At 48.9% G+C, this 22958-nt stretch overlaps 1 protein-coding gene and 1 non-coding gene across 2 annotated transcripts in view; one reads left to right on the forward strand and one right to left on the reverse strand.

Annotated features, from left to right (window-relative positions):
• NFATC4 (nuclear factor of activated T cells 4) overlaps positions 1 to 22958 on the reverse strand; it is an 889306-nt gene that overhangs the window by 345465 nt on the left and 520883 nt on the right. The window lies entirely within an intron of this gene.
• On the forward strand, positions 17513 to 17614 carry LOC138522156 (U6 spliceosomal RNA). Its single transcript, XR_011283260.1, has one exon. It is a non-coding gene; the product is annotated as a U6 spliceosomal RNA (small nuclear RNA).

A 22958-nucleotide genomic window follows, 5' to 3' on the forward strand; every position in this document is an offset into this window, starting at 1 on the left:
GGTGGGATTGAAATGTTAGGGCTGGGAAACGGGAGTGGTAGTCCAGTACTGGAGCCCAGCAGTCGGTGAAGTGGTGGAGAGCCCCTTCCTTTGCTGCTTTGACTTTCTCCGCCACCAGGATCTCCCAGACCTTTATCCACCAGAGGGCCAGCAGCGGGCCCTCCCGGGCCTTCCACTTCCTTGCCATCTGTGATTTTGGCTGCTAGCAGTAGATGTGTGAGCAGTTTGGCTGATCGGCCAGCTCCGGGATAACAGTCCGGGCTCGCCACCCAAGCAGGATGACCTCTAGGTCCATCAGGAGTCTGCACTGAGTGATGTCTTCCGCGATCTGCAGGACTTCCTTCCAGAAGGTCTGTACTGTCAGGCATCCCCACCACATGTGGAAAAAGGATCCTCGTTCGCCGCATTGTCTCCAGCAGCTCGGATCAATGTCAGCGTTACAGTGGTGCAGGCGGACTGGCGAGTAGTACCAGTGGTGCAGGAGCTTCAGGGCGCATTCCTTGTTTGTGACACATCTGGATGTCGAGCTGATCCTGGACCATATCTCCACCCATGACTGATCTTCTATGGGTTGTCCCAAGTCCATTTCCCATCCGGACATGTATGGCGGTCTGACTTTTAGCATGTCCTCCTGGAGGAGTCGGTACAGTTTGGTGATCTGACCTCGGCCTGTGCTTTCTTCTGTTGCCAGCTCAAGAGGGTGGAGGTCCCGGGTGGCTTCTTGACGGACCGCGGGCTGCGAGATCCAGTGTCGGAGTTGGATGTATGTAAACCTCTCTCCTTCTGTCAGTTGAAAGCGGGCTTTGCATTCCTCAAAGCTAAGTGGGTTGTTGGCTGCGTAGAGTTGAGAGAGGGTTCGAAGGCCTCCTTTGGTCCATCGCTGGAAGCCAGCCACCTCCATTCCTGGTTTGAAGTCAGGGTTCCAGATGACCGAGGAGAGCGGGCTCAGGGCCCTGGTTATCTTCCCCCTCCGACGGGCCCATGCCCATGCCTCAAGAGTCACTTTGGTGGCTGCTAGCATCTTCAGTCCCTGGCTTCAGTGTGGTCCCGGGGTATGTAGCAGGGAGTGAAGTTGTGGCTGACATCTGGATTGCTCCATGCAGGACCATTTTGGGGGGGCCTCCGGGTTCATCTAGGCCGCTGCGCTCGCTAACTGGGCCGCCAAGAAGTAGTTCATCAGGTTGGGGAGACCAAAGCCGTCCCATTTCACGGCCCCTGTCTTGACCCTCATAGGTATTCCGGCTCTGCGTCCCCTCCACACAAACTTCGCTAGCTTCCTTTGTAGCTGTTCTAAGGCCTGCTTTGGGGGGGACTGGAAGAGCGGAGCACAGGTACAGCAGCCTAGGGAGAAGGTTCATTTGGCACGCTGTGACCCGTACCAATAGCAAGATCTCTTGATTGTCCCATCTTCGGAGGCCTTCTTCCGATTCCTTGAACAACGGGGGAAAGTTGACGTTGTATAGTTGTTTCGGATCTGCTGTGAGGCGGACTCCCAGGTAGGCTGTTGATGAGGATCTCCATGTTAGCGGGCAGAGTACCTGGAGGTTGGCTATGAGGGGAGCGCTCAGGTTGACGTTTAGTGCCTCTGATTTGGAGTAGTTCACCTGGAATCCAGCCACTCCTTCGAACGCCTCTAGCTCAGTTAGGGTTGTGGGCAAGGAGGATTGGCAGTTGGTGATGGTGATCAGCACATCATCGGTGTATAGGGAGATCTTGAATTGTTCGCCGTTTATTTCTAGACCAGTGATGTTCTCGTTAGCTCGCGTGCGTTGGGTGAATGGCTCCATGACCATGTCAAAGATTAGTGGGGAGAGCGGACAGCCTTGTCTCGTCCCGCACGAAAGCTGGATCGGAGGTGAGGTCTTCTGATTTAGGCAGATTGATGTCCTCGGGGCTTTGTAATTTGCTAGCACCATTTTCTGGAATATTGGGCCAATCCGAAATGCCTCCATGTTGAGGCGCATGAAGTTCCAGTCCACCCTGTCGAATGCTTTGGTGGCATCTAAAGTCAGGACCGCCATGCCCCGACGTTCTTGGGTCCCAATTTCGATGAGATTAAGCGCTCAGCGGATGTTGTCTGTGGTGCTTCTTCCTCTAATAAACCCCGCCTGGTCCTGGTCTATGATAGATGGGAGGATTTGCGCCAACCTGTTGGCTAGAACCTTTGAGTATGTGTTATCGTCCATGTTGAGCAGGGCTATCGGTCTTTACGATGAGCACTGCTTTGGGTCCTTGCTGGGTTTCAATAACAGGATTGTGGTGGATTCTTGCATAGAGGGTGTGATAAAGCCCGAATCCCGAAAGGAGTTAAACAGCCTGTCATTGGGTGTAGCAGCATGGGACGAAAGAGTTTGTAGAATTTTGGTGGGAAGCCGTCTGGGCCAGGGGCCCTGGGTTTCAGGTTTTTGATTACTTCCTCCACCTCTTCGGATGTGATCGGGGCTTCCAGAGCTGCTCTATTTGCTTCTGAAATGTGTGGGAGCCGGGTGTCTGCTCCTCGAGGGTCTGTGGATGGGGGGCCGCTATCAGAATGTTGGTTAGATGGGTAGCCACCACCTGTAGTTTCGCCCCGTCTCCATATACGGTTCTACCTTTTGGGTCCCTCAGTGCAGTGATGCGATGTGATTCCGTCGGCGGGTTTTGGTGAGTTTGTTCACCAGGTATTTGTTAGCTTTATTGCCATTTGCGTAATAGCTTTGTTTTGTCCGGATCAGGGTCTGGGCTGTGTCCTCGGCGTAGTGGGCCTCCAGCTTTGTGCGAGCTAGTCTGACCATCTTGGCGGCCTTGGGGACCACTTCTTTTCCAGGGCTTTATCTGCCTCCCTCTTGTCCTTCTCCAGTTGGTTTCTGAGCATGTTTCGCCTCCTCGTATAAGCGGCCGCCTGCGCTATTAATACCCCTCTGATTACGGCTTTCATGGCTTCCCATCTTGTTGCTGTAGAAGTGAAGTTGGGAGGGTTTTCTTTAAAGTAATTGCTGATAGCCTTGGCTATGGCGTCACGCACCGCCATATCATGCAGCATTGGTTCATATAGGGACCATTTAAGTCATTCTGGGGGCTCCGGGTTGAAGACCCTTGCAGTGAGGAGGATTGGGACATGGTCTGACAGTACCCTTGCGCCTATTTCTATGTCATCCGTGAACTGCAAGAGCTGTGGGCTGGCCAAAATGAGGTGAATTAGGGATGAGGAGCGGCGGACGTGGGAGAAGAAAGAGTAGTCCACGGTGTCCGGATGGAGAACCCTCCAGGTGTCCACCACATCCAGTGTCTTGAACAGGTGGTAGAGGCCCAAAGCCAACCTGATGTCCCTGCTGGATGGGGGGCCCGACCTGTCCAGTGAGGGGTTGGGAACCCCATTGAAGTCCCCGCCCAGGACCACCAGACCTTCGAGGAAGGGGAGAAGGGCGGTTTCCAGGGTAGTGTAGAAAGCCTCCTGGCCGTCATTTGGTGCATAGATAGCAATCAGCGTGTGAAGCTGCCCGTTGAGGTCTCCCTTGACTGCCATGAACCTGCCATCTGGGCTGCGCAGGTTCTCCTTCTCTTTAAAGGGGATACCTTTCGCTAGCAAAATCGCAGTGCCGCCTTTTTTGTTGGGGCCAGGTATTGTATTGGGAATGCTCGGGATCGTAGCCTAGTGAAGTCCTCTGTTACGAGGTGGGTCTCCTGGAGGAAACCCACCGAGGTCTGAAGGTCCTGCAGACGATGGAGGATGGATTGACGCTTTGTGGGAGATTTCAGGCCTCCGACGTTTAGTGAGATAAAGCAGAGCTTGGTGTGCGCTGGGGTGGAGGCCGGCAGGGCTTCACTAGGATTCAGGTAAGTGGTGGGTGATCCTGCGTTCAGGGATGTCTCTCAGGGGACCAATGGCAGTGTGATTCAGCTGCAACCGAGTTTTAACTATGTCCTATTTAGGGCCAACCAGGCCTTAGTAACCATGGGGCCTGGGGGTGGACCCAGCCCAACTAAATGAAAGGAAGGAACAAAGAGTAACCAAACTGGCCCTGGCGGGCCTCGGGCCAAAGTGACTGTCCATCCACTCGGGAGGGGCATTGTGTGGGATGCCCGGAAGCCAAGAGTGCAGGTTCCGGCCCGGAGAACTGAAGATTAGTTACTGGTCGTGTGCTGCGGTAGTTTTGCCTCCCCTTGGAACTTTCATCCAGCGGCTATGCTGGGGCTTTGGTGTTGAGCTGCAGGGTTTGTCTTTCGGAGAGGTGGTTGTGTCCTCCTCGGGTGTTGAGGGCTCTCACCCCATAATGTTGCCTGCTTCCTCCAGGACATGGATTACCCTCGTTTGGCCCTCCAAAGTGAACTGCAGCGAGGCTGGGTAAAGCCAGCGGTATTTGATATTCCTTTCCTGCAGAAAGGCCGTTAGAGGTCGGAGGGCTCTCTGCCGTTGGACTGTGGGGGTGGATAGGTCCTGGAACAGCTGTATGGTGGCTCCCTGGTACGTCAGGTCACCTTGCGAGTGGCTTGCTGTCATGATCTCCTGTTTCATCGAAAAGAAGTGAACTCTGGTGATCACTTTAGGGTTGGCCGCTGATGGGGAGTTTCTGCGGCTTTGCAGTCTATGAGTGCGATCGAGCAGCAGGAGTGACTTATCACAGTCTGGGAGAAGAGTCTGGAAGAGGTCTCCGATGTAGGCAGGGAAAGCTTGGTCCGGGACCAAGGCAGGGACCCCTTTGATACAGATATTGTTTCTGCAGGCCCTGTTTTCCAGGTCCTCCTGTTTGCGTTGCGTGGTTTCTGCGTTGTCCTCTAGGGATTGGATTTTCTGTCGCAGCTCTGCAATCTGGGCTGAGTGTTCCAGGACCTGATCTTCTGTGTCTCCGACCCTATGTTCCACATCCTCAACGCGGGTGTCCAGGCCGTCTGTCTTGGTTGTGACTTCAGCCATGCAGTTGCAGAATTCCTTTTTGATGTCTGCGAGGAGGCCCTGAATGTCTTTTTTTGTCGCCCATTGTCCCTGGGTCCTCGTGGGTGAGGAAGGCTGGGTTGGAGGGGGGTCCAGAGGTTTAGCTTTCTCCCTCAAGTGGAGTAAGTTAGCTATGTCAGCGGACTTCGGGCCCTTCTGCCTGGACATTCTAGTGCCTGGGTCGTTGTTCGCCTCTGTGAGATGTGTCCGCAGGCTATGTTGAGCTGGAGGGGGGTGGTTTCAGCTGCGGGCCTCTTTTGCTTCGGCTGGATGTGTAAAGCCTCCCTGGGCATCCCCGGGGGTGGGGGGAGTGATACACACAGCAGGCCACACACTAGATGCAATCATCTGCAACAAAAACCTGATCACAACCGGACCTCCAATGCAAATCCTCTGGAGCGACCACCACATTATACCTTTTGTGATCCAACCGCTAACAAGGATACCTGACAACTCCAGCAAATTACCCTCAAATTCTGAAAAGAAACTGGAGAGCCAAAATGCATGACTGGAAGCTACACAATCCTCAATCACCATCCTAGAACATAGAAGAAGGAACAGACACAATACAAAAATGGATCACGAAAACACTAGATGACATTGCACCAGAAAAACCATTCACCCCCTTACTAAAGAAAACAAAGGCAAGATGGTTCACACCCCATCTCAATCCTAGGCATGTTTCCATGTATCATGGACACTTGAATCTAGATGGTTGCTTTGCTTTTGTGTTGAAGTTGGTGTTGTGCTTCTCCCTCACCCGCTTTCAGGCCTCACTTGGCCCCTCTTTCCTGTTCACTCCTACCATCCTATTTCTCTCCCATATCACCCGATATCTTTAGACAACTCTGCTCTATGAAAGTCTCCTCTGAACAGGTGCTCCCCTGCTCCTCTAGAACTTTCAAGGACAACATTGCCTCCCTTACTCAAGTTTTGGTTGATTCAGCAATCACTCCTTGTCAGTGGGCCCTTCCCCCTTCTCCTCAAGCACTCCCTTGTGCACCCTTGTTAGGGTTGGCTTTTATACTTGCATGTGTGCTGAGCCAGGATTGATGTCATCATCAGAATGTAGGCTGTGAGTGTGGAGTGTGAGATCAGAATGTTTAGATTTGAATGGGTTCTAACCCAGGCAGTTAGATTATGTGAGCCTGGGTGGTGGGAGCCAGTGGGCGCCTGTCCCTTTCCTCTTTATCTCCTAATAACTATGATGACATCTGATCCTTGTAACAGAAGAACCCTAATAAAGTAACCACTATGCGTACCTGGCCTGTGTATCCTGAGTGTCCCTTGGAGTGCACCCTATGACCAAGAGCCGGTCATAATTTGGCGACAAGGATGGTCCAAGGTATGGTGAAGGAGGACCTTGATGTGGACAGCAAGTGAATCAAAAGGAAGCAGGTACCTGTGTGATGTCATGTCAGAGGAGGAAAGACTCTGATGCGGGGGGTCCGGGCAAGGGGATAAAAAGGGACTATTGGAAGTGAGGGAGAGCCCACTGCCCCCCGTGGACTGGTCAGTGCCCACCACCAAGGGCTGAAAGGGACAGCCTGTCAGAGGAGACCCCTGGGAAGAAAGGAGAGTGCCCTGTTTGAGGCCAGGAGTCATTAGAGGCTGTCCAAGAGTCTGGAGAAATGGAAAGCACCCAGGTCTGGAAGGGATATCCTGTCAGAGGAGACCCCTGGGAAGAAGGGAGAGTGCCCTGTTTGAGGTCAGGAGTCATTAGAGGCTGTCCAAGAGTCTGGAAAAATGGAAAGCACCCAGGGCTGTTTGAGTCAGCCACCCAGTACTGCTTTAGTCAGCCCGCAGGGCTGTTGGAGGCTGCCACCCAGGGGTGTCAGAAGCACCCTGCCCCATGGAGCCTGGGGCAAGAATGGCCTGTTGGAGTCTGCCAGGAGCAGGCCCCCTGGTACATGAGGAGACATTGGCAGGGTTGCATGAGGCTGCCCAAGTGTGCTACCATTTCCTGAGTGACTATGCCAGCATTATTTAAAACGGGGAAATGTAATTTGCATGCCAAGTAAGCGTAATTGTGCCTTAGGCTTGAAGGCTAAAGGTTTTAATGAGTATAGACGCTATGCTGATTTGGTCTGAAGTAGGGACCACGCAATGAGAAAACGGTTACTGTTTGGGTTTGGGTATGATAGTAGTTTTTGTGGATGATTAGTTTACACTTGCAGAAGAAATTTTGGAGTTTCATTTAAAAAGTAAAATGTCATAATGGATTGAGCAACGATGTGACAAGTTGTGACTGAAGAGTACTGTTGTGCATTAGTAGTGAATTAACAGGAGAAGTATTAGTGAGAATGATGTTGCACTGAGAATAGGAGATGCATTTTGGAGTTTCATTTAACAGTAAAATGTCATAATGGATTGAGCAACAATGTGACAAGTTGTGACTGAAGAGTGCTGTTGTGCATTAGTAGTGAATTAACATGAGGAGTATTAGTGAGAATGATGTTGCACTGAGAATAGGAGATGCATTTTATTTTAGATGTAACCATTTTGAGGCATTACAGGTTGGTTTTAGAGTTGGCCTCAGTTGGCAACATGGACGTTTAGGTCTCATTTAAAGTCGGTTTCCACATTTGTGTTGTGACAGGGATTGTGTGTGAGTGGCACATATGAGGTTGACTGAGGTGGACAATCAAAGGGTGTTGATCCTATTATGCTTAGTATAACATCTTTGAGGAATTTCAGCATTTAGAGTTGCCTGATTTAAGGCAATGTGGACTTTTAGATAATTTGACCGGCAATGTACATTATATTAATGTATCACCTAGTGAGATGCTTAGAGTAACCATTTTTGAGGCATTGTAGGTGTGATGTTTTGTTTGTGCGTGTATGAATGTGCAACCCATGATGACTGCTAGAGTGACTGCAGCGCTCCTTAGCAGTTAACATTCTATGTGGGGTTGTCTGCATTTTTGAGCATCTTGTGTCTGATGTGTGTTTTGGAGTAGTATGTGAATGTTTTAGTGTTGATGCATGACCAGTTCCTGGTTTTGGAATCTTTTGGGGTTTTTGGAATGTGTTTTAATTGATGTACATGACCAGGGTTGGTCAAGGGACTCTGCGGAGTTGGAGGTGTTTGGTGTTTTGAGCCCCTTCGGGGTCAGTGATGTTACTAGTGGTAGGCTAGTATAGAAGCTTGTTGGAGATTTGATGAAATTGGGTAGTGACTATGAGGGGTCCAGAGGTATCTAGTAGGAGACTAGTACCTCAAGCTTTGTGAAGCTGTGTATGTTGTGATGATTTGTGACTCTGAGGGGTTCGCGTGAAGCTTTGTGAAGCTTTAATGTTGTTTTGGGTTGTGGCTCTGCGGAGATGAGGCATCTAGCAGGGGACTAGTGCCTAAAGCTGTGTGAAGATATGATGTTGTTTTGGTGATCCTACAGAGTTGTTAGGGTTCAGGGATTTCTTTGGATTTTTTTCTTTTTTTTTGATGCTTATGAACTTGCATCTTGTTTCTTCTTTTCTTGAACGTTTTGGTGGTTTCTGGGATTGTTCTTCAGTTTTTCTTGATCAATTTCAGAAGCCTGGCAACGTGTCATTTGCAGCTGTATTCACTTTGGGGTGTTTTGAAATGTTTTGAAGGGCTCATTTGTCTGGCCAACATTTGTAGCGATAGGCTGGTGGTGGTTGTTTAGTGACAGCTGGTTGCCTTTCTTTATTGGTGTGATGAGGTGAGTGATTGGTGATTTAGTGTGTCTATGTTGTTTGAATTTTGGATTGGGTTTGACAGAGGTATGAGTTGTGACTGTGGTTTCTTGGTGACCCGGGTAGATTGTTGGGTTGTTAGTAAGTATCTCGCGCAGTTACGACAGTACCTGGTTTTTCCCGGTTTTGGGAGTTAGTGCTCGGAAGTGGCAGTTCGGGTTCCTTTGTGGCAGAGAGGAACGGAAGGAGATTTGTGTTTGGTTGGTTTTGGTAGTGTTTTGGTTTGTTTGCCGAGGTGGGTGGTTAGTGCTCGAAAGTGGCAGTTCGAGGTTCCTTTGTGGCAGGGAGGAACGGAAAGTGATTTGTGATGTTTTGATTGGTTAGGACTGTTAGTTGTGGTGGCTGGGACTGTCGTAGGATGTTAGTTAAGCCTGTCTGTTCAGTCTCTGGGGTTAGCAGAACTCTGCTGAGAGTGAGGTGTTTCTTGCTGTTTTGAAATAGTGTATTGTTCTTTATGCAAGAGGAGGAGGTGTTAGGATTGCTTCCTCCAGGTGTGTTTGAGGTGTTTTGTTTGTTGTAGGAAAGGAGGTGTTAGGGTTGGCTCTTATACTTGCATGTGTGCTGAGCCAGGGTTGATGTCATCAGAACCTAGGCTGTGAGTGTGGAGTGTGAGGTCAGAATGTTTAGAGTTGAATGGGTTCTAACCCAGGCAGTTAGATTATGTGAGCCTGGGTGGCAGGAGCCAGTGGGCTCCTGTCCCTTTCCTCTTTATCTCCTAATAACTATGATGACATCTGATCCTTGTAACAGAAGAACCCTAATAAAGTAACCACGATGCATACCTGGCCTGTGTATCCTGAGTGTCCCTTGGAGTGAACCCTATGAACAAGAGCCGGTCACAACAACCCTCTCCTCAAAAGTACAACTCAACCTATTCACTTGCACTTAATGTACCCTCCCTCCCACCTGAGCATTACCCGTTCCTTCCCGTCCTGCACTTCTCCCCCTTTCCCCTCATTTCTGTTACTGCACTTGCATGCTCCGAAATGTCTCACGACCTAGTAGGAACGTTATTGTTTGTCTTCTTCCCTGTTCATCCCAACCTACACTTCCCAGTCCCTCCTCATTTGTTACTGCACTTGCACCCTCTGAATTATCGCACAACCTTTTAGGAACGTTACTGTTGTCTTCTCCTCTGTTCATCCCAACCTTCACTTCCCCTCCTCGCCCTATGCCCCTATTTCTGTTAATGCACTTGCATGCTCTGCATTGTCTCACGACCTAGTAGGAACAATATTGTTAGTCTTCTTCCCTGTTAATCCCCAATCTACACTTTTTCTTCCCCTGGCCCCTCTTTCTGCTACTGCACTTACACGCTCCAAATTGTCTCATGACCTAGTAGGAGCGTTGTTTGTTTTCTTCCCTGTTCATCCCCAACCTTTCACTTCCCCTCCTCCTCCTCTCCCCTCATTCTGTTACTGCACTTGCATGCTCCAAACTGTTTAACAACCTAGTAGGAACGTTATGGTTTGTCTACTTCCCAGTTCCTCCCCTAAACTTCACCTCTCTTCCTCCCCCTACCCTGCATTCTTGTTACGGCACTTGCACAATCCAAATATCTCAAGACCTAGCTGGAACGTTATTGTTTTTTTTCCTCTCCTGTAGCACCCCTGCACTTGTCTTGATGCACCTTGAAACACCATTTTGCTGTATAGGCGCATTATAAATACCCAATAAATAAAAATGAATAAACTGTCTTGAGAAATGACTCACATTTGAGTTAGTAACTGGAGCTGTGTGAGATTTTCACATGCAAATGCAACCATTTCTTATGATTTCACACATCCACGGGAGACAAAGCGATTCTACCCTCACCTCCTTCTAAGGCACTTCAGTGTCACATTTCTTTGTTTTCAGACGGCCTCAGATGGATCTGATTGGTAGTTGGGAGGGCCTTGCAAGCTACGGAGGAGAGGGATCAATAAAGGAACCCCAGTAAGTAGCCCCTCCAGACTCTGCTCTCTATGGCTGAATAGGTAGTTATACAAATGTATTTATGCAGTCGGTCGGGTTCATGCCAATGGAGGCTGGCGCACCACACAGATTTCCAATGCCTAGGGCTGGCTTGGGTATGTTGATACCAAAATCTTACCATGCTGTAAAATCTGTATTGTTGAAAGCCTTTAGTGGTTTGAAACGCTACATCCCCTAAACAGGGTTCTATCACAACTCCCTAGACACCCACCACCACACCTCCCCTTTTCCCAAGCCCGTGGCCAGGTAGGCTAAGAAGCTCTACATTTGGACTTTTGGACATTTTCAGAGACCTTTAGAGCATTTCCTATAGTCTTACCTTTGACCTGTGTAATCTATGGACACATCCGAGTATTGTGATTGGTGAAGAAGAATGCTTGTTTATCGCTAAGAATTTGCTTGTGTAAAAAGGCCTATGTGGACTGTTTAAACTATATCTACAGTAACTGTTATTGTTCTTTTAACTCTGCTGGGGAATGGGCAACCTAGTCAATTCTAAGCAGGTGACATATTCACCAGAGACCTGTGTCCAATCTGCAGTTAGAGGTTCGCATCTTGACAGTGCTGACTCAGTACTTCATTTCTGTAAGGTTAAAACGTTGATGAATCAAGAACTATTGTAAAGGAAAAATGTAAGTCGAAATGAAGTAACATGAGCATGGTAAGATATAATGTTTTGTAAACCAAAGAAAGTAGAAGCACAATGAAATTATGTACACTCCTAGTCTAAACTGTAAAGTGCTGCGCTGGCCTGCGTTAAAGGAATCCATCTTGAAAAATGTGTCCTTGCTTACGAGATAGACTTCCGCTCTGGCAGACAGAAGTTATATGTTCCTTCGCCTATTAGCTATTGCACTAAGTTTTCTTTATGTAATCTTACTCACGCTGCTTAATTTACAGTTCCGCACAGGCTGACTATTTCAGACAGAGTCCTGAGAAAGGTTTTTAATTCAATTATGAACGCACACAGCTGCACTCACTGATAATATTTAGAAGGGTTCGGGAGTAACCAGGGAAACTTTGAATTGATCACTTGTGTGTGGAGACTACGGAGCTCATGTTACAAAAACATGTAATTTGGTCATTTGCACTATGGGGTGCAAATATAAAGGGCAAAAGGCGGTGCACAAGCATGTACGCTGCCTTTTGCCCTTCACATTTGCACTCTGCAGTGCAAAGTGAGTGAACGCTGCCTGACATGCTGGTATGCCAGGCACCATTACTTTAGGGGTGTCACGGTATTAGTTTTATGACGGTACGATAACCTTATTGCCAAATGACGGTATATCATGGTTATCGCGGTATAGCAGGTGGAGGTAACTAATCTTAACAAATATTTTCTAAAAGGTCATAAATTGACAGATTTATCATCACAAACAAAACCAGGCACCCAGGGCCAGAATTGGGCTTTTCAACATACTTTCCACTGAAATGCCTTGCTTCCACCAAACACAAACGCACGTGTGGAGAGGGGGTCAGGGGGCCTGCTGCAACTGGCAAAGCAAACTGAATAGCTTTTCTTAAGTGGTCATTTAGGCTTTTTGCTCCCCCACTGGCTACTGGTGAAGATGAACATGCTGCCATCTTGATAACCTGCATGCCACAGATCAATGGAGGCTGATGGTAATATACGCTTTTGCGCATACATACACACACACGCACTCTCTCTTTACGTTACAGCCTTTAGTTTACTTGTGGGCCAAAAGGTGTTCAATAATCACGGTCATGTTACCCTTTGGTATGGCAGCAGGGAATACCGACAGATGAGTGAATTTCGCAGTGTGACTTGTATGTAAATTCAATGATAGAACCAGGGAAATCGCCCATTGCCATATGATTAGAGAACATTATCCATTATAAATATATAAACCCCAAAGCCGCCACCCCAAAGTAAACCCTTTTCCTTCATAGCACTGTATCTATTCTTCCTATTGCTAACATATTGATTTTGTGTCAGGCACGTGTGGCTTATGGAATGGCATTAAAAACTGCTCCAACTGAAACTACTTGGCAGACGGCACATCCAACAGTGCAAGACCAAGACTGCGCAGCACTTGCTTACTGCAGCCTTTCCAAATCAGATTGAAAAGCACACTTAACGGTATAACGGTATAAACAATGTGACGGTTATTATTGTTCAATTAAGTGGTTCACGGTATCTCTAACGGTATACCGTTATACCGTTACATCCCTACATTACTTATGATTGTGAGCACCGCCTGCCATGCGTTCCTCCCTTCTTCTCCACCATACAAATGCGTGCAAATGAGCCATGTGACTGAAAGGCATTAAATCCTTATTGAAGCCGTTTTAGCCTTCCATTCACATTACGGCTCAGTCTGACATGAAGTCCTATGAAGATAATTGGGGAACCAGAGGAACCTACTTAAATTAAGTTATACATTTCTTACGTTTGTCTGAAGCTATTGTGCAATTTGTATACTCTTATGACACCTTCTTTCACGCTGCTATTAAAGTTTTACTGGAGTAACCTCACCCTCACCTTGAATTCAAGTCTGATTTTTCCCTCATCACTACTAAACTGGGGAGTATTAAAATCTACTGTAACAGCGCTATTACGTTATTGATTAATGAGTACATTGTTGCAGTACACCCGAGACGGGACCAGTTTAAAATAGTGCCACATTGTGCTGTAGTCAATCTCACACCAACCTAACCCCCACTGCAGCACATTTGACATTCACTTGGGTCCAGCATCGAATATAAGAATATGACGTGAGGGAGACCGTCTATGCCTCAGAGCTGGATCTGCGAGGCAACCACAGTAGGAATGATCTTTCCTACCCGTGGGGCTGGTCTGTGTAACTTCGGACAGTGCACATCTCTAGCTCCATGTCCATAGCCTTAGATTTTACCCATCTCACTGTCACTGTTACTGCAAGTTGCAGCTGGTGAATTTTGTGATTAGAGGGGGTAAACATTTCCAATGAATATGCAGAAGCAACGGAGAATAGCGAGGGATCACGCATGGAGGGTTATGTGGAGGATCCGGCCCCTATTTTTTTTTTTTAAATAATGGGTTCCAATGGTGTATTTCACAGCACACTTTTGGTGACCTATTGTGTAAAAAGCTTGCACAGTTTACAATCGGTGTTGTAGGATAGTACATAAAAACATCCATTAGATGCCAAGTCACCAACAGAGAATTTGCCAACACATTTTCATGATGCCTTTGCCCACTATGGGCAAGTGTTTTGCCACTGTTAACGAACATTTTCATGCTGACTGCGTGTGATGGATTGCTATCTGCGAGGGTGTAATAGCCCAATCTTTTTTGATTTTTATTATATAAAAAGATACAGGTAATTCTGTTTCCTTTTTTTTGTTGGTAATTCTGTTTCTTAAAGGGACGTCTGACAAACAGGCTCCCCCTTTCATAAATGCCCTATGCCAACATTTTAAAGCAAACACGTGCCTTTGCTGAGATAGTCTACTGACACCCTCAGCACGAGCCATACAGTGGCTCAAATGCCACAATCACATTCCTGGTAGCTGCTGGAACACAAAGAGACACGAAGCAAAGGAACTTCTTCTTGAATAACGAATGAGCATAACTTTTTCCAAAAAATGATAATGAATAAAATGTGGTACGAAAAGCAATCAATTGTCTACGGTAATTGAATCATAAGAGACAATCGCTAATCAAATTAAACAGAACAAAACATAGGTAAGCATAAGGCGTCCAAAGAAATTATTCCAAATCATTTTTGCAAGAGAATTACATGTAATTGAAAAAGGAAAGCAAAAGCTTGATATGTAACACCACAACAAAACATGTATTACAAAAACAATACATAGATATGTTACAAATCCAATTAGTCGAATTGTGAAAAAGGTCCAAAGGGGAAATACATTCATCCATGTGCCAATGGATTGAACAACCAGGGTTATAGAAAAAGTATTGAAATGTCGAATCAAGAGCTTGCGTCTCGGCTCAAGGGGTCAACTTTAATTCATACACCCTTGCATTCATCAGGACGAGAGTGGTGTACTTGCTTGCACACTTAAACGCTTGTGTTCAAGGCTTGGAAATTGTGGAAAACTACAATCGGTATAAACTCAAAATAACTAATTAGTGTAAGACAATGAAACATAGTGTCAGATTGGAGATTCCGGAATGGAGGCAGCAGAGGCAGCAGCATAAACCAGCAGCTCCTGGCCCTCTGCGATATATGGATAATTGAAGATTATGAACTCCAAAAAAAAGATTGAAACCGCAGACAACCCAGTGCCTAAGAAAACCAAATCAGCTATAGACATGGCAGAAATTCCAAGTCCACAAGATATCTACTCCCTACTTTTAAAAGTGGCGCAAGACTTTGGAAAAGTGGCTCAAGATGTGGTAATGTTAGATCATCCATGGAAGACTTAACATTGAATGTGCCTCAAATTGATGACCGAGTTTCTGTTTCAGAAAATGTTGCTGCCTCCATGACATCTGAGATTTCTGGGGGCTTCAGAGCATACACAAACCTGAAGGATGACTTCTTTAAGGGGAAAACCAAAACTATGGAGCTTGATTTGAAAATGAGAAGTAAAAACATACAGATTGTTGGACTGGACGAAGATGAGAAGGAGGATCTGGTTCAAAAAGTGCTGGATGTTTTGAAAAACTCAATCAAGTGTGAACAGGTAACCTTGATGGTCATTGATAACACATATAGAATTGGCAAGAAAACGGGCCTTAAAGCAAGACAGATCCTGATCTCCTTTATGTGCACCCGGACCAAGGAAGATGTACTAAGGGCAGCCAGAAACATGGAAACGGTATACTACAACAAACAAAGGATCTTTATATATCCGGATTATCCAAACGAAGTATTGGAGATCAGAAAATCTTTTATGGAGCCAAAGGAACTGGCAAGATCTCTAGGGGTGAAAGCCTTCCTTAATAGGGCTAATTGGCTTACTTTGGTGCTCCCTGAAGGTGAGAAAGGCACTACTGACCCTAACGAGGCTCTAAAGTGGTTAAAAGCTTTAGAAACCCAGTCAGGGATAATGGATAATTAATATAACCTGTAAGTGTCATTTTCGAATTTTTAACTTCAGAAGAGGTATACTTTACAATTGAACATTTGAATATTGGCATTAAGTAAAATGGTGCCGATCGAAATATCAGTTAAACGCTTATGTTTTAAAAATACTGTCATGTTCACTCCCCCCCTCCGGCGTAAAGTTCGAAGGAAGATCAGTGAAAAGAACCTATGATGCTGGAGAGACATGTGACCTATTGGAAGATCCAGAAGCAATGTGTATGGAGGCTGGAATCAGAAGAAAGAACCTTACACGCAACAAGACGTCCGAAATAGGAAGTACTGGCAGTGATGTCACAATATGCATAATGTGCGTCATGTGCAGTTGCCGTCTGGACAACACAAAGGTGATTATCTGCCTTTGAATGAGTGGAGGAGTGGGGCTTCCCAATGTGTTCTCCGATCGATGGATGAAAGCCCCTCCACCAATGCAGGTGTGTAAATGTAAACTTTACTGGTTACAAGCCACTATTACCTCCTCACGAATGATTGACAATGTGAGCCCTTAGACAATGTGAGCGTACACTAGCAAAGAGTCCAGCTGTTTTTCATCTTGGCCCCCCCACACCACTGCTACTATTCGGCCATTCTTCTGCTGCACACATACATAGAAATCATCTGCTACTTGTTGAGGCATTGTGGTGTTTCCTTGTTCTACAACCGGGCCTACCCCACATAAAATCAAAAGTCTATTGCAGCCAGATAGGAGAGGAACCTACGATCTTTGGATTCCTAGTCAGACCCCTTATCCATTGCACCACTCTTACCTTTGGTGCCTTCCTTTAGCTCCTAGTGCTGTTCTTCAAGGTGCCTTTCTGAAGCAAGAGCAAATGCAATGCCTGCTGTCCTGATTTTGTAACACACAAGGCTCACGTTCCGACGCAGTTGATTAAAGCAGGCGACAGGCAGCCAATACCTGTTGTGAGAGGCTTCCTGGCCCTACCAAAGGAAAGCAGACCCAGCGGGACTTTAGAATCACCATCACTGAAGCCAGCAGCCAAATGTGAACTTCCATCGGTTTGAAAATGCATCTCTTGCTTGAAGGCGGCAGCAATCCGAAGCTCTCAGGGATCAGCGCACTAGGCAGCTGCCTCACCTTGCCTTATCCTGGAACTCAACACGGCCCAACCCCACCAAGTAAACAGTCAAAGGCACTCTGTCTTTCTCTGGCTTGTGGGTGTATTGTTATGCGTCCAGGCACACAGCACCCAGGCATTATAACGGGTGGTGCCACTTTGCATGCAGCCTGGACCATGAACCTTTCTTCCTACATTGCGATAGTCAAGCTCACGGAACCTTTCCTTTTGGGCCAAACCAGCAGTGAGGAAGCTCGGATCATTGGTCTTTGCCTCTTGGTTTCATACCGGCCCCAGAAACAAATAGTTTCCTGCCAAATGTAGAGCATGATAAGTCAACCTAGGTCAAAAGGCAGTCGATGGGCCTCATTATACAGACGGCGGTGGGTCCATGCCGGTAAAATACCGGCACCGCCTTGGTGGAAAGGGGAATTACCGCCCTATTCCAAGGTTGGTGGGGCGGTAATTCCCCCTTCCCCCATTGCCCTTCCCCATTCCCATTTTTGCCCCATAGGGCATAATGGGAATGGCGAAGGTGCTAATTACGGCACCGCAAATTGCATTACCGTAATTAGCTCCCTGGTCCCTTTGCGGGTTGGTTTTTAATGCCTGCAAAAAGCAGGCGTTAAATTCTCCAACCCGCAAAGGGACCTCGTAGTAAGGCGGTAAGGTTTTACCGGTACTGGTAAAATACTGGTACCGGTACACCCTTACCGCCTACCGTGTAATGAGGCCCGATGTGTTGGGTTTTATATACTGGCTAGTTCGCCCCCAAGTTTGTGCTCGCTTCGTCAGCACATATACTAAAATTGGAACGATGCAGAGAAAATTAGCATGGTCCCTGCTTAAGGATGACAAGCAAATTCGTGAAGCGTTTTGTTGCCCACCACTTAAGGGTTAAAGAGCGCAGACCCCCACCGTTGTGGGGGCGGAGCTATAGTACGGCGGGAGGGACAGGGGATTATGGGAAAGGCGCGCTGTGGCGCCAGTTCGGGTTAGAAGGAAAAAGAATAAAGGTGTTGTCAGCAAGCCTCCGTGTGTGCGCGTCCTCCCTAACACTGGCGACGAGGATGTCTCCATAGGCGCACACGGAGTCCTTCACGGCAATCCGCCGTTCCTCCTTTGACTCTTCGTCAGTCCTCCACTGCGGCCTGCCGCTCCTCCTGATCTCCGCCAATCTTCATCGCGCTGTGAGCGCGTACGTCCGCTTTTGGCAGTCCGCCAAATTTTCGCGTCCTGGCTGCCCCAGGCCTCTTCGAGCGCACGCTCCACGCCCACACTGGCAGCCCGCCAACTCTACGCGCTCTGAAGGCCCCGGGCCTCCTCCTCCTCCATTTTCACGTCCTGGCTGCCCCAGGCCTCCTCGAGCGCACGCTCCACGCCCACACTGGCAGCCCGCCAATTCTACGCGCTCTGAAGGCCCGGGCCTCCTCCTCCTCCACTTTCATCCTGGTGTCCCACTCTTCCTCCTCACAGTACCTACAGCATCACACCTTAAAGGCTCCCAAGTCCTCCTCCTCCCCCATCTGGACATATTTCCACTCCACACCGCTGGAAAGCCATTGAAGGAACAAAGGACCCTGAGGGCCCAGCACTCGCCCCTGGCACAGCAGCACCCCGCACGTGGGCGAACAGCTCCTGAGACACCCCAACACGTCGGAAGCTGGTGAGCTTGGCCTACCCACACAAGGATTTCAGGTACACATTGCGTCCCGCACCATGAGCGCGCCAGCCTCCCCGTCAGGGTCCAACCCGGGGTCACCTACGCCGGCTCATGTGGTGCAGCCGATTCAACTGCGATTACCGCCCCCTTTCGCCATGACCCCACAAGCAACGAAAGGTCCCAGATGGACCGACTGGATGGAAGATTTCCAGCACTACGTCAGGGGATCTGGGGATGGAAATTCTCCCAACATCAGAGACATCTTCCTTAACCTGGTGGGGGGCGAAATAAAGACTGTGGTCAAAACTATTCCTCCAGCTGAACAGAACACTTTCAAGGATCTAATAAAGGCCCTCGACAAACTCCTCATCATCGAAGTCAATCGCGACTATGAACGTTACCTCTTCAACAAGTGCACCCAAATGCCACAGGAAACAGTTGACGAATTCATAACCCGCCTGAGAGTAAAAGGTGCAAATTGTCAATTCGACGCATTTTCTCTGGAAGAAGCCATAAGGTTAAGAGTAATTGAAGGCTGTTTGTCCCCTGCCCTCAAGAAACAGCTCCTAAAAAAGCCCCTCTCCATCCAGGAAGTGAGTGAGCTCGCTCGCATACATGAGAGGGTCGATGCCCAGGCCACATCCATGGCCAGCCCAAGCAACCCCAAACATGACGCTGCAGAACTCATCGCAACCATACAACCATCTCGTCCAGGCGACAGGGTGCCTCAGACACATAGAACCCAAAACTTCCAAACACCCCGATTTCAGAGACAATGCTATCGCTGCGGAATGTCTTTTCCACACGCGGGATCCTGTCCCGCCCTGTCGCAACGATGCACAAACTGCGGAAGAGAGGGGCATTTCCACTCAGTGTGCAGGGAAGGCATACCATTTCCTCCCGTCAGACCCCAACCGCCGGCGAGGACTCTCGTCCGTCCGCCACCTCCTAGACATTTTCAACCCCGATCATACCAACAGAGCCAAGGACTGAGACGATACGTCAGAGCCATCGACGAATACCACATGCCGGGATACCTGCCACAGCCTGAGCACACGGATCGGACCAGATACGTCACCGATGAATATGACCACCCACCTGAAGAATATGGGCCTGAAACGTTCTACCAAGAGATGCAGGGAGCTGCATATGACATACCATATGACTCATATGACCATGATGAGTTTGTTAATCTCATTCTTGACACCGAAGAAGCCAGTGAAGCGCCAAAAATCCCCATCAAAATGGGAAATAGACAGTTTCAGTTCATGATTGACTCAGGCGCCACCGTTAACATCATGGGCGAACAGGACTATGCCATGTTACCGAACCCACCTGAACTCCAATCGTCCCGCTCAAGAATATTTCAGTGGGGCGCCACCACCCCCCTACCGACAGTAGGATGCTTCACGCAATGCCTCCTCCTAAATGGCCGGAAAGTAGTCACCACAATACACATCATCCGATCACTCGCCAGAAGCCGATGCCTGCTCAGCTATCACACAGCGTCCCGTCTGGGTCTAATTGAAATACATGTGAAGGCAGGAGACTCCATCACGGCAACCTCTGAAAATATGCACACAGGAGATGCCGTCAACACCGTCGCTTGCCATCAAATACGGAACCTGTTGACGCAAGCCGACATCACCAGAGACTTCCCCAAACTCTGCAGGGGGCTGGGCAAACTCAAGGCCCCTCCCATCCGACTACACATCGACACGTCGGTGCGGCCGGTACCGCAACACCCCCGGAGAGTAGGTTTTCACCTACAAACGGCAGTATCAGATGCACTACAACAACTACTATCTGATGGCATTATTGAACCAGCCACAGGTCCGACACCGTGGGTTTCCCCACTCGTGATAGTACCAAAGGAAGGAGGAAAGATCCGTTTGTGCGTGGACATGAGGGTGGCAAATACGGCCATTCAGCGCGAGAGGCACCCGGGCCCTTGCATCGAGGACATGATCGTGCAACTGAACAACGCCCAGATGTTCTCCAAACTCGACCTCAACCAAGGTTACCATCAGCTCGAGCTACACCCGGAATCCAGACCCATCACGACATTCGCGACCCATGACGGCCTATACAGATATAGACGCCTGAACTTCGGCATCTCATCAGCCGCAGAAATATTTCAAGAAGCAATCCGACAGGTGATCAGACCCATCAAAGGTACACTGAACTACAGTGACGACATCCTCGTTTTTGGATCATCACAGGAGACTCACGACAAGGCTCTGATCGCCACATGTGCAGCACTCCAAGATGCGGGCCTCACCCTCAACATTGCAAAATGCCGGTTCAGCAAGACCAAGCTGAAATTTTTCGGACACATTTTCTCCAGCGAGGGAATGCTGCCAGATCCGGATAAAGTTGACACCATCACCAACCTGGAAGAACCGCGACAAGTTGCTGACGTCCGTTCATTCCTCGGCATGGCTGGATACTGCGCGCGATATATACCGCACTACGCATCCCTCACCGACCCCCTAAGGAAACTTCTCCAGAAGGACACGCAATTTGAGTGGACCCCCGCATGCCTCCAGGCTTTCTCCGACATCAAGCGTGCTCTGATGGAAGCACATCGCCTGGCATACTTCAATCCCGCCTGGCACACTGAAATAGTGGTGGATGCGAGCCCGGTGGGCCTTGGAGCCATCTTAGCCCAAACCAGCGGGGCGGATGTCCACCCGAGGCACGTTGTCGCATACGCAAGCAGGGCCCTCTCCACCCCAGAACTAGCCTACTCTCAGGCAGAAAAAGAGAGCTTAGCGGCTGTCTGGGCGTGTGAACATTTCCACGACTTCATCATTGGGAAGAAGTTTACCCTAATAACTGACCACCAAGCTTTGCTCTCGTTGTTTGGCAACCCACACACCAAGATGCCTCCAAGAATCGAGCGGTGGGGAATCCGCTTACAGGAATACGACTACGACATCGTGCATCGCCCCGGGGGTGACCTTAACCCCGCTGACTACCTGTCACGCCACCCAGTGGGGGCCCCACTGACCCGAGAGGGAGATATTGCCTATGTACAGTACATAGCATCAAACTCACTACCTCCGGCGCTGTCCTTGGAGAGAGTGGCTGCTGCATCCGCTGCTGACCCCACCATGGCACTTGCAATCAGCCTCACATTATCCAGCAAATGGAGAGACCACCATAGAGCGACGCTGGCACACCCAGGAGCGTGCAAACAAGAAATTGAAAGACTGGCCAGGGTACACAGCGAACTGGCCGTCAAGGACAACGACATCCTCCTCAGAGGGTGCAAAATAGTCATCCCCGCCACACTCAGGAACGAAGTGGTAAGCACAGCCCATGAGGGCCATAGAGGCGCAGAAAACACTAAGAGACAGCTGAGGCGCCACGTCTGGTTCCCGTTCCTGGACGCGGCAGTAGACGAATGGGTAAAACACTGCCACGCCTGTCAGTGCACAGCTCCCGCAGACCATCCACCCCCGCTTCAACACACACAGATACCCGAACGGCCATGGGAACGGGTAGCCATGGATTTCTACGGACCCACGGACGAGGGGGACTACCTCTTGCTCATAATTGACGAACACTCACGTTTCCCGATAGTCAAAACGGTCAACACCACCGCATTCCCCCAAGTGGCGGCGGTAATAGAAGAAGTATTCAGCGAGTGGGGGATCCCCAAGATAGTCAAATCGGACAACGGGCCCCCATTCAGTGGCCATGAATTCAGAACACTGGCAGAGCACCTAGGATTTGGACATACAAAAATAACTCCTCGTCACCCTCAAGCAAATGGAATGGCTGAACGATTCATGGCATCAATCAAAAAAACGAGACAGAGAGCAAGAGTGGAAGCGGTCGACCCACACCAGGCGCTGTGCCGACTCCTACGGGACTATAGAAACACCCCTCACGAAGCCACCAATAAGACACCTGCTGAACTCATATTTCGCTATAAAGTACGAACACGCATACCGTACAACCCGTCTGACGAGGAGCCGATTGACATGGATGTGCTCCGAAAGGACGCAGAGGTCAAGGAGAAAGCGAGACGAGAGACAGATGCCCGCCGTCACGCAGTGACGCAAGACTTCCACCTTGGAGACGAAGTACTCGTCCAACAACCAACGCCCAAAAAGACAGATCCGCGGTTTGCTCCAAGCCCCATGAGAGTAACCGCAGTGAAAGGCACTATGGTGACAGCCGAGGATCATAACAGAACTGTCACCAGGAACTGTCAACAATTCAGACACTACTCCAGACGAGAAGGAACGGAACCGCCGTGTCGACTGGCCTCTCCAGAGCCGCGAGAACCATGGGATGACCTATGGCTTCCACCAGGAGGAGACCCAGGAGGGACAAGCAGAGAAGAGAGAATCTTGGACCCACAAGATGCAGGTGACCAAGAGGAGAGGCCACGGAGAACTGTAAGGAAACCTGTGAGACTTGTTGAAGAATGTTAATCGTTGATATTTGGACATATTGTTCGGGGGTGATGTTGCCCACCACTTAAGGGTTAAAGAGCGCAGACCCCCACCGTTGTGGGGGCGGAGCTATAGTACGGCGGGAGGGACAGG

The sequence above is a fragment of the Ambystoma mexicanum genome, chromosome 13 (genome assembly GCF_040938575.1).
Source record: "Ambystoma mexicanum isolate Mex_15411 chromosome 13, UKY_AmexF1_1, whole genome shotgun sequence".
NCBI classification, from domain to species: domain Eukaryota; kingdom Metazoa; phylum Chordata; class Amphibia; order Caudata; family Ambystomatidae; genus Ambystoma; species Ambystoma mexicanum.